The sequence below is a fragment of the Hypomesus nipponensis genome, chromosome 23, assembly GCF_054491055.1.
Source record: "Hypomesus nipponensis isolate SF chromosome 23, ASM5449105v1, whole genome shotgun sequence".
Lineage (NCBI taxonomy): Eukaryota > Metazoa > Chordata > Actinopteri > Osmeriformes > Osmeridae > Hypomesus > Hypomesus nipponensis.
This window is the reverse complement of record NC_140383.1, coordinates 10,755,562-10,768,363: the sequence shown is the minus strand read 5'-3', so window position 1 is coordinate 10,768,363 and position 12,802 is coordinate 10,755,562. Positions and strand designations below refer to the sequence as shown.

General features: G+C 48.0%; 1 long non-coding RNA gene across 1 annotated transcript; it reads right to left on the bottom strand.

The window, feature by feature from the left end:
- Window positions 1–829: 829 nt before the first annotated feature.
- On the bottom strand, window positions 830–9,309 carry LOC146234187 (uncharacterized). The gene is made up of 2 exons (XR_014741556.1): window positions 8,481–9,309; window positions 830–2,815 (listed from the first exon to the last, which is right to left on the bottom strand). It is a non-coding gene; the product is annotated as an uncharacterized LOC146234187 (long non-coding RNA).
- Window positions 9,310–12,802: the final 3,493 nt, after the last annotated feature.

Genomic DNA, 12,802 nt, shown 5'->3' with positions numbered 1-12,802 from the left:
GTTCAGTTCAAACTGTCAAGTCACCGTTTGTCAGAGCACAAATATGGAACGATATCATAGATATGCAGTATACAGATATTCTGTGTACTTGTATATATGGTCAATGTCTCTCTATCTCTGTCAAACTACAGCCCCCCTCCCCCCATCTACCTCACTACAACACACATGCTTCACTGACTTGCGTTGAACCGTTGAACCGCTTGTGTATTTAGAACCCTGCTGTTTTATTGATCAGTGCCCTTGCAGTGTGTGTCCAGATAGTGGTCCCAAACATATTCAGAATGTAAGCTCCCAAGATGACGCGCACACACACACAAAGTGAGTGTGTGTGCTGAGGAGCTTAATCAGGTTCAGAGTTTATCTCTCATGCCGTGTGAAGTCTGTTCTCTTGGTAGAAGTGAAGGTGGGATTCTTTTGGTGTGGATGTGTGTGTGTTAGTGTGTGTGTATTCTCAATCCCCAGACTTACACATGGACAGGATTGATAGGGGCTTCTGCTGTGAATACTTGGCTTGACCAGAATTCTTATATATTCTCTCTGTTTCTGTGTGTATGTATGCGTGCCATCTGTAGAAGATACTCGACCGAAATGAACAGCCTGATGCAGAAAAAATTTATCAAAACCGTTGCCCGTTACTGTTTTGCTTACAGCATACAGCACTTTTTTTGTGGGTTGGGTTCATTTGGTTAGCATTGATTCTGTCTGAAACTAACAAAGACTCTTATTACCCACAGCTACCTACCTGCTGCTTTCGATAACATATCAAAAAAAAATTAACAGTATAACTGGGTTTCATGTTCAGATGCAGAAATGAGTCATAGACTTGCAATCATATTGAATTTTTATTGCAATCCCAAGGTAAGTTTGATACACAATAGCAGCATGATTGAGAACTTACCTTGCTGAATCCCTGGCTTACTGAGTGATGCTTTTCTTGCCAGCCTGAAACCCAGCAGACAATGTAGCTGTAGCTTAAACCACACAGAAATCTACATTGTATGCCAGGTTCAGGACCTAGCAAATCTCATTTTCTTAGAATTGCCTCTCACGCACATATTTTATTTCTCTCTTTCTTTTAGTTTCAACCATGGACAGGATACAACCTGCTGCCTGTTGTAAGAACGGTTCTTTCTACTGTGCCTCCGTCATTTTCACAGTTTTCAATTTGAAGGCCTTCACTGTATTGTCACTGTATTGTCTGTTGATGCGTTTCACTCAGTGTCGGAGGAGCTCGGATCAATACCAGCTCAGAATGGAAGAGAGAAAAGAGCAAAATTGGGCAAAATGAAATGGGGGGAAAGAGACAAAGAAAGAAAAAGTTGTGACAAGGCTTCGTTGTGGAGTTGTGACACAGAGAGCATCCTGTGCTGTGGGGTCACAGGATGGAGACCCCGTGACATGCCACCCAATCACAGGACTATGGAATGTGCCAGCAGCCAATCACAAGGCTATGGAATGTGCCAGCAGCCAATCGGAGGGGAAAGGAATGTTCAGCAAGGAAGTGGGCTGTGCCTTCAGAGACCCAGTAGCCAGATGTAGCTTCTGATTGGAAGACAGGATCTACACTGCCTACTGAGCAACTGACAACACCCATAGACTGCGCGTGCGTGTGTTACATACAGGCGATCCTCCTAGTGTCAGTCTGCATGGAGTCTTTATGACTGCTGTTGAGAGAAAGAAATATAACAGTCAGTGGATTTATATATGTACAATGCAGGTTTATAAATAACAGAGAGCTAACTTCTCAGTGTATAATACAGCCAAAGGGAAAGGAGAGAAAACAGACAGAGAAAAGAACAAGAAAGGAAGAAACAGCATTAGGCACATCATAGAGGGCAGACACTGGGCCGGTGAAAGAAGGGAAGGCAAGAGAGGGAGGAGAAAGAAGAAGAGCCCTAGAGAGGGCAAAGATATGGCAGATTATCTGCTGACGGCCATGTTGGAGCAGGGCATCATCAGTCGCAGATTCCTCTCATTTTTTCCCATTAGGCCCGAGGCAACTAAGAGCTGCTATTGTGGTTAGCATGGTGGCCCTGTGAAGATCGGACCTCTCTATTGAGGGGATACGGATGGAGGATTGAAGAGAGAAGGAAAAGAGAGGGGTGGAAGGAGTACTACAAGGGCAAGTTAGGAGAAAAAGGGAGACGTTATATTCATGACATTATAGACGTATGAAGTGAGGATGACGGAAGAGATGGAGGGAGGAAGAATGTCTATAACCGTGTCTTGTCTAGTCCAGCTCTGCATACCTGAGGCCTTATGACTGTATTGATCTGACATACCAACCAGCTGACCAGCCACTCCCCTCCACTACCTCTCTCTCCGCCCGTGTCTCTCCCTATCACCACATCTCTCCTTCTCCCGACACCAGCGTTCTTTGGAATCAAGCATTCTGTCTCCCTCTCGTACTCTCTCACGCCGTCTCTCTCACGCCGTCTCTCTCACGCCGTCTCTCTCTCTCTCTCTCTCTCTCTCTCTCTCTCTCTCTCTCTCTCTCGATAACACGCCTCCTTCATTCTCTCTCACCCTCCTCCCCTCAGTTCACCCCACTGGACAGACTGCGGCGGTAAACCTGTCCTCCCGATGAATAAGAGATGGGAGAGCTGTGTTGGAAGGAGACGGTTCGTCGGCGGAGAGCAGCACTGTCTTACTCCTCGGTCAGACCAGTGAAGCAGCTGGACGGGGTCGGTCTCCGGCAAACATCCGCCGACTGAGCCGTGCGGATCACCGTGGAGAACGGAGAGGGCGCGGAGACGTAAAGGCGTACAGACGCCGCCGGCTGGTCGGAGCTTCTCCCCTTCCTCCGCGGGTTCATCTGCAAACACACACCGAGCGAGACGGATCGGTGAAAACGACGCCTGGGAATGCACGCACGCGCGGGGGTCCTGCAGAGCCGTTTTGGCGTCGGGCGTTGAGGTCGCCCGCGTTCTACCCTGCTGTCCTTGTCTTATCTCTTCATTCCCCCTCCCGCTTTGGTGATGTGGCCACTGCAAATGGGGGGGGGATGGGTGTCATAGGGGGTCAAGGCACACACAAAAGCACCAGAGTTTTCCACAGAAACCCAACACTTGGGCTGGGAGAGACATGGGGAGAGTTAACAAGGACAAGGTCAGAGAGAGAGAGAGAGAGAGAGAGAGAGAGAGAGAGAGAGAGAGAGAGAGAGAGAGAGAGAGAGAGAGAGAGAGAGAGAGAGAGAGAGAGAGAGAGAGAGAGAGAGAGAGAGAGAGAGAGAGAGAGAGAGAGAGAGAGAGAGAGAGAGAGAGAGAGAGAGAGAGAGAGAGAGAGAGAGAGAGAGAGGCAGAGAGAGAGAGAGAGAGGCAGAGAGAGAGAGAGAGAGGCAGAGGCACGAGAGGAACAGGATCACACCTGTATTTTGGCATGCATTTTAACACAGCCGTTTTCATGGGGAAGGCCAGAGAGGAGTGAGGAGGGCTGAGGCATACGGAGGAGAGAGTGGGGTGAGGAAGGGAGAGAAGGGGTGAGGCAGGGTGAGGCAGGATAAGACCTCGCCTTCCATTTCTGCCTGTGCTGGGTGAGGCTATTCCTAGAGTGTGGTGCATTTCAGTTGATGTGGGTTTCCTCCAAGCTGCATGGGAGATGACTGGCCTTGACCACATCCACACACACACACACACACACACTCACACACACACACACTCACACACACTCATGCAGGGACAACCATGTACACGAACAAAAAGATATACGAAGCGCACACATGCACACACACATTCTGGGGAGCGAGTTAAGAGGAACTGAATTGTTTCCCTGATTCGGTTTCCACGGCAGCGCGTGTGTGTGTGTCCTTGTGTACTGGTTCCCAATGCATGTGTTTAAAGAGTGATAGCACTCCACTGTGTGTATGTGCGTTTCTCTTGTAAGGTACAGTATGTGTTGCCTTCACTCAAGTATGTGTGAGTGGATGTGTGGGTGGATGTGACTGTATGTGTGGGTGGATGGCTGAGGAGGATGTGTGAGTTGGGTGTGGGCGTATTTCTGTGTGTCAAGGATTGAAAGACCGGGCTTGAGGCTTTGCCAAACACAGTCTGTACTGTCCCTCGAGTTAAAGAACGTGTTCCGTACCTTACAGCATACACAACCTTTTCTCCAGGCACCTATAAGTTAGCTGTATGAGAGCATTATACACTCCAGTCACACGACGCTACAAGACGACCCACACACGTCGCAACGCTCACTGAACAGCAGGCGAGATAACAGTTTCACTTTTATGTCAGTCTCTTCCGGACATAAATGTACTCTAGACTTCTTTGCCAGTCCTCAATTGAAACATCGCGTCTCGTATTAGAAAATGGTCAGGAATCTAGATACACATAGTACATGTTCATAAAACCCCATTGTGGAACTGCAATTAGCTTGTCATTCCATTGGGGAAATAGCCAACCAGATGTAAGCCTCCTACCTGTACCTTCAGACAGCCTGGGAATGTCTATCGTCTTCTGTCTCTCTTCCGTTCCACCCCCCTTCACTCTCTCTTTAATGACTGCTTTTTAATGGCGACGCATAATAGCTGTAAGGAGATCCCTGTAATATGGCTCCTCGGAGTGCCCAAGGCAAGGACAGCCAGTGACCCAGCCTCGTCCAGGTCCCCCAGCTCGGTCCAGAACCGCGAGCGTAGCCCTTCCTTCGTCTGGTAGCCCCAGACCCAGCTCTGTTTCCCCAGTCTCCCACTCAGTCCCTCCCTTATGACCCAACTCTGACTCAGATTTGTCCCCCCCAGCCCCGAGCTCTTCTACACGGCCCCCCATCCCCACCTCCACAGACACAGGGAGAGGGGAGTATGCGGCCTCTTCCAGAGGGTTGGACTGATGGGAAAGGGCTGGCAGGGGAAGGAGAAGGGAGCGAGCTTCCACATTTAGTCCCTTTATGAAGGCTTGGCAAGGGTGCAGGGAGGGAGAGAGGGATCGATGGAGGAAAAGGGACGGGAAAAATGTGTCGGGAGAAAGAAACCAAGGGAGACATGGAGGTTTGGAGGCAGAGATGGAGGGTCTCTATCCCGTTCTCTGGACTTGGTGTTGTGTCGTCCAGTGTCCCCTCTCCCGCTAGCTGCTTTAGGGTCTCTGGCTCTTGGCGAATGGTTTAGTATTTCACCGCAACACTGCCCCTACTACTACTTAATATAGTCATAATGCTAGCTCTGTTTTAGAGTTGGAGACTGCTGTCGGAACTTCATCCACCCCGAACGCACAAAAGCCAGCAAAAGCTTTGGACAGGGCAAAGACTATCACATTTAACTACCTGTTAGGGAACAGTTCTGCTTTTGTCATTCAGATGAGTTCTAGGTAGCCTGCGGTGACGGCAGTTTTAACTTTATCACTGCAGCAAAGTATGTTTTGCAAGAAAGCCACTTGTACTTGCAAAAGCCAAAGTGGAGCCAACTCATTTTGAGTTAATATTCAGGGTTATTCATTCTACAAGCCTAGTCATGATACCCTTCTAGAATAAGTTGATCTCTACCTGGCTGAGTCATAGCTTGTAACTGATAACTATTGGAACGAAAACACCTTGAACCACCTTCAAACACGGATCGCCAGGCCTTGCCCATTGATCCTGGTTTTCCATGACGTGCTTCCTCTACGAGCACCTCGTCCCAACGCTCCAACTTATTGGAATTCAATGCACTCGTTGAACGGGGCCCAGGAAGGGGAAACTTTGCCCATGTATGGGCACGGGGACAGTCACAGGGCCAGGTGTGTGTGTGTGGTTAGTACACCGTTGGAACTGTGGTACCTGTGTACATACACACACACCTCTCAGCCCCTCCCGTTACTCACACACACACACACACACACAAACACACACACACACACACACACATACAAACAAAGTGTGGCGATATCAAGCCAGAGGCAATGAGCAACCTCGTGACATGTAAGATAACCAGCCAAGCTGTGATCTCCTGAATATGCATGACAGATAGATTTCAAGGCCGACTGATTTCCTTGTTGTATAAACAAAGCAGAAAACATGTCATGTGAGGAGGAAAATGAACGGGGCGAAGAAAGAGAGTGTGGTGATGAATAGGTCGTAGAGAAGTGGTTCTGTCCTACTTTGTCCAGTTCGAACCCCACCCCTAGGAATAGCTGTGTCACAATGTACTTCTGACTCCATGTCAGTTTGACACACCCCTTCAACACGCCAAGGATACATAGGGAGTTTGTACATGGAGAATTAGGTGTCACAATAAGCACTGTCAGAGCATGTGAACTGCCCCGACCAATTAGACGGGGCCTAAAGGGAGGCCTACTTTGCCACGCGAGAATCCGCCATGACATCTAAACAGGACGTTGCCAAGTAGGACAGGTATGAGGACAGAGGTAAGGAGATAAACCTGGGGGGCAGATTCCATCCTAATCTGCTGTCGGGAATGTAATCCCTGTCATCAAGATAAGAGAGCCTGCATCTGACCGCAGCCCTCCCAGCAATCACACTCCCACCGGAAACAAGGGGGCTGATAAGACCGGATTGAGGCGCAACATCACACGCTACCACCGCCCCAGTTTTGTTTATGACTGTCTTTTGTCACTCATCACACACCAACGCACACACACACGCACACACACACACACAGAGGTGTTGGACCAGTGGAGCATATCGTGGAGCAGTAGGGTGTCCAGGTTAGGTGGAGCAATGGGCGTGTCTGTAATTGTGTTGGAGTAAAACAAAGAGAAAGGGTGTGTGTGAATGTGAGAGAAAGAGGGTGTGTGTGGGTGGTCAGGGGTGTTGGCGATAGACAGAGAGACTGCGCTGTGACAGCATTCCTTCTTGGAGGGAGGACACACACACGAATGCATGCATTCAGTTCAATCCCCGGCCTTTGCCGTATCCGTGGTCGCAAGACTTGGCACCTAATTTTAGGGCAGCCATTGTTCAAGTTGGTCTCTAGTGGAGGGGTGCGGTGGGGGTAGGGGGTGGTGGGGGAAGAGGGCAGGGGTGAATCATTAGGTTAGTAGGTGAGGTGGCTCTCGAACAAACCGATGTCACACGCGGCTGTAAGGACGTGAAATTTGAATAACGTACCGGCCACAAATGTACCTTTTAGGGTTAGGATTTTTTGTTGTTGTTTTACAAATAGTTAAATCCTTTTTAGAATGTTTTACTGGCATGACTCAGGGTATCTGTTTTAACAGACTGGTCTGGTTCAATCTTTGTCGCTGTGCCAGGTTCAGAGAGGGGGAGAAGCGAACACAAGTATAGTACAGCAGTATTATTTCTGGAGACACTCCCTGTCATCACAGGGACAATGAGACGTCATTAAAGTTGGACAGAGATACTCTTAGTCACGACGAGAAGGACCCGGAGACAGAGATGGTTCTTATCTCGTAAGGGTCGACATCCCACACAATGGAATGTGCCACTAAGGAACAGCTGGGTACAGAGCCCAATAGAAGACCACTTTTCTTCACAAATACACACACAAACACACATCCTGCTGTTCAGCTTGTGACCAAGCCCCATTTACACACACATTAGAACCCTTGCACTGATTCATGCTATTCCCCCCGATGTTCTACCCAACACACTCACCCACCACCAACTTACCACCCCACACACACTCACAGGCACACACACACATACACCTACACACAAACATGAAATACATCATTAGACCAAGTTACCCAGGGAGATCAGGAGCGACCAATCACAGGCCAAAGTCACCCAATCAAGTTGTCTGCTCACTCTACTCATTCATAAAGAAGCTTCCCTGTACCGTACATACTGAGAGATACTGTACACATGCACCCATCCCTGTATGCTTAGAGTTCATTCATGCCTTGTGCCACTGGGCAGAAGTTGTGGACTATACCATCTCAAACAAAAGAGGAAGGAGGCAGAATATTACCGGGCCTGAGAGATCGCTTTACAACAACTCACAGGTCACTGTCGGTCCCAATCTAGGTGACAGGAAAGGGTTGATACAGTGAAGAGTCCTCCTACCCGACACGTGCAGTCCTGAGAGGAGCACTGGAGCCTGCGCGCTGGTCCTGTGTGTACCAGGGAATCAGCTGGAGGGTAGAAGGCAGCATGGAGCAGACAAACTGTGTGGTAACACTCTCCCCCCCCCCCCCCCAGTCACCGCTCCACCCACGGCAGTGACGTACAAGCGCATTACTAAACCATGACCACAGCCTGAGCCCAGCGCAGCTCTCCCACCAGCTTCACGAGAGCCCGCCGCAGACGTTCGTATCGGCGAATAATCACAACCTGTCTCGGCCGTTTGGCGGTTCCCCTCGCGTCTCCCTCTGCTCCCTTTCCCCTCAGCTGTTCGTCGGCCCGAACACAGTTCAATGGGAATTTACAGCCTTAGTATCTGACAGCTGTATTCGACAACGCGAGAGAGCCCCCAGTAAGTCGGAGCAACAGCGAGGCTGTGTGAGTCCAAACCTTAACGTATACCATATGATGTCTATCAGCAGCACCAAGCCTTTTCTGGGAGACTGCCTTTTTTTTTCTTCACTTACCCTTTCTTGGTGAGAGCTCCACTTCCTCCCGATACTGGGTTTGGAATCAGGGGTCCCCCCCCCCCACCACCACCTCCTTTTCTCTTCTTCTTCTCCTCTCCTGTTTCTCTTTCGCGCCGCGTCTCGCCGTCTCTGTTTCAGTTTTCTGCTCTTCCCTTTGGTCTCTCTCTTCCTCTGTCCTTGCCTGTTTTCGGCTCTCCCTCTCTTGTCTTCGTTCCAACTTTGACCCCCCCCCCCCTCTCTTTCTGATGATTCGGGTCTCCTTCTCTCCCTCTCTCGCTCTTTTCCCTCTCCCTTTTCCCAGGAGCCAGAGAGAGAGACAGAGACAGTTGGGCAACAGCTCTTTAACTCCTTAGCAACGTCATAGTCCCATGCTCTGAAACCAAAACTCGACCAAACTCCGCTAAACTCAACACAAATAGAATCCGTCCTTACATGTCTCTCCCTTTTCTGCTTCTCTCTTTCTCTCTCTCTCTCTGTCTTTTTTTTCTCCTCCGGTTGCATTCTTCTGAGTGTAATCAGTAACAGGCTTAAAGTGACAGCAGCAGAGCTGTAGCCGGCACAGGAACACACACACACACACCGGCAGTATGAGAGTCCCTCTGGGCTAAAGGTGCTTTCCCAGCACACTGGAGACACCACAGCCGCAAGCACAGAGAACCCAGCCCTACCGACAGCACTACGATCCCGTTAAAACAGTATTAACCGAGCTCTCTCTTTTCCCTCTTTCTCTCTCCCTTTCTCTCTCTCTCTCTCTCTCTCTTTCTCTTTCCTGGCCTCCCTTCGCTACTCTCTCCCTCAGCCCCTGACTGACGCAGACAGACACACACACTCTCACACACACTCCGAGCTGGGGTTGAGCTCTCTTATAGACAGGCTGTAAAAGGGGCAGAGCCTATTGCTGTGGAGGGCAGTGTCTTGTTACGGTCCTCAATTGAGAGGTTAGAGAGAGGACACCCATTCAGAAAAAAGAGTGAGAGAGGGAGGAGGGAGGAGGGAGGGAGGGAAGGCGGAAAAAAATGCAGGCCAGCAGCAACAGCCTCTGTAGGGGTGTGAGTGTGTGTATATATGTGTGTGTGTTTCTCTGTGTGTGTGCCTGGGGTCTTTAAAAGCAGGAAACTCCCCTGTCGGAGAGTCGGGGCGTCTGTGGAGAAGCCTGTCTCTAAATAAGGGAAAGCAGGCAGGACACAGGGAGAGGCCCCCCCACACTGACACACCCTCAGCCCCATAGCTGAAACACCCTCAACCCCCCCACACTGAAACACCCTCTACCCCCCCACACTGACACACCCTCAGCCCCCCCCACACTGACACACCCTCAGCCCCCCTAGCAGAAACACCCTCAACCTCCCACACTGACACACCCTCAGCCCCCGCTAGCTGAAACACCCTAAACCTCCTCACACTGACACACCCTCAGCCCCCCCCACACTGAAACACCCTAAACCTCCTCACACTGACACACCCTCAACCCCCCCACACTGAAACACCCTAAACCTCCTCACACTGAAACACCCTCAACCCCCCCACACTGAAACACCCTCAACCCCCCCACACTGAAACACCCTCAACCCTCCCACACTGAAACACCCTCAACCCCCCCACGCTGAAACACCCTCAACCCCCCCACGCTGAAACACGGATTTGCTCTTTTATGACTTACAGCTTCACTGGCAGTTTAACCCAAAGCTCTCTCTCACGCACACGTCTTTTGGTTAAGCTCCAAAAGACAAGTTTGTGGTTAGGTCCCAAATGTATCGGAGGGAATAAACGTAGTTGCTGACATACCTTTTACACCATAGGGTCTCTGTAGAGAGAACGTAGCTGATATCTCTCCCACTTGACACACCTGGACCGAGCTACCCAATCACATCACACTATCACAAGAGAGAACCTCTTTACCCCATTCTTCTCTTTAAACTAGTCCTTTACTTCCTGAACTACTCCTCTCCTTGTCTATACCTGTACACGCTCTTACATCCTATTCCACTTCCAACTCTACACAAAAATACTCCACACACCAGTTTCTCATTCCACCCCCCCTCCCCACAACAAACTCACATTTTCCCAGCGCATATTTCTTCCTCTCCAGTCTATGACCCACTGCACGTCTTGCTGCCCCCACCCCTCTATCCTCCCTACACACACCCTCCAGCAGGCAGTCTACCTATTCTTCCTCCATCCATCCCTCCCATCCTCCTGTCTCTCTGCCCTTCCTCTCCCAGCCCTGGGGGTTTGGGCTGGGCTGGGTTTGGACTGAGGTTCGGATGAGACTGAAACTCCTTCCAGAATGACATAGTTGAGGCATGTGACTCATCAAGCCACACTGCACCCATACTACGCTCCCTCTTACTACGTTCACACACTCACATATGTACACATGCACACACACACACACACACACACACACACACACACACACACACACAAACCCACACGCAGCCTTCACGGCAAGGAGGGTGGAGAAATGCTACTGACTGACAGGCTCTATTCATAATTATTTAAATGGTCAAAGTGAATCATAAGTAGGTCAAGGTTGAAATAGGGACGGACCTATAATACAAGCCTTACTTCCTAAATATAAGCCATCTATATATCTCTACCTTCTGGAACAACATAACGGTACAGAGCTCCCACAATGCTCAGAACATCGTCATCATCTATACATCTCTTGGTAGAAAATAGCATGTGTTATATTTATAATGATATAATAATGCTAATATTCGATGTGGAATGATTTCTACAGAAAAATACAGATTTAAACTACTGCAACTGACCTTCAAATGACCTTCAACAGTGTCTAAAATACTGTGGTCAATTGTCGAGTATTTCTTATTTCTTTCTTTCTGTCTGTCTGTCTTTCTGTCTTTCCTTCTTCATCTTTACACGTATGTGTCTCTCTTTCCTTCTCTGTCTCTCTTTCTTGATAGCTCTATTTCTCCCTGTTCGTAAACATCCAGACATCGTAATGGGTACTTGGCTAAGACAGGGAGGCCAGTTGCCAGAGTGGGAACAGAGAGTGGGTGGCTGTGTATGAATCACTGGCTGTCATGTGTCAACGCAGTGAAAGCATTTCTATGGCTTTCTCATTGTTTTTGGTGGGTGCCGCTGTGGCAGAGAGGCGGGTTAAGTAGTGGTGACTCAGGACACGGCTGCTTAGAAGACCAGAGCTTCTTAGATGACTCCTTCACTCAGGGAGCATCTGTACATGTGCTGGAGATAATACTGCTTGCTATGACATTGTAAATATAACCCGCTGAGATTAAATTGGAATTAGGAAGGTTTCAGTCAGTTCATTTCACGTATATATGTTTTTTTTTACATAATCCTGTGATGATATAACTTGTTATTCAATTGTGTTGAATACATTGTTGTTCAATAGTGTTTTATAAGATATCATTGTGGAGTTACTTGTATATGTTTATATTTAAAGCAACTTGATCAAATAATATACTGTGCTCATATTTCATTTTTCATTGTTATATTATCTGTTAAAGAAAATTGTGTATTTGTGAATTTAATTGTGCATTTGATTATTTTAAATGTTGCACTTTTGTTGAATGTATCCGGGCTATTTACAAGTACTATAATTGCTTACTTGCAAAAAAAGAAGTTATAATTACATTTCTAATCTGATATAAAATAAATTGTAGTTACGGCAATCAACATTTTTATTTCTGTTAAGTATGTCCCAATTGCTTGTTGCCAAAAAAAGTTTTAGGTAAAAATAATCCTAAACATATCTATCTTATGCGTCATTTTGAAAATATCATAAGCAGTTAAGCAAATCCAAATTGGTACAACAAAAATTGCAATGGAGTTGAACTGCTAAACTGTGTAAAGATTTCTAACAGTTTTTGATAAATGCAATGTATTTCACTACTGTAACCATATCGTGGTCAATTGAATCAGGGTGAAATTGGGATAGTAGAAGAGCTTCATTTTAGAAATGACATTAATGTATTTTTAAATGTTAGTAGAAGATCAGAGGGGGTAGAATGTCAGTGAGCTCATGGAGCAGGGAGGAAGATTCCTCAGATTACTGCCCTCTGAAGGTGTGAGCACTTTGGGAACTGCCGGGTCTGCCCGGGCGAGAGGCTCTTTAACGGGTGACTGACCTTGCTAAACGAGAATATGTGTGTCCGTGTGTGTGCGTGTGTGAAGGAGAGCGAGAGAGAAAAGAGAGAGATATTTAAAGAAACACAGAGATCAAGAAAAAAAGAAAGAAATAGAGAGACTTAAAAAATATATTTCTCGGGGACAATTCTCGAATATACAATGGCTTTTTCTCAAATTAGAGCAAAATAGCTATTTGCAGAGAA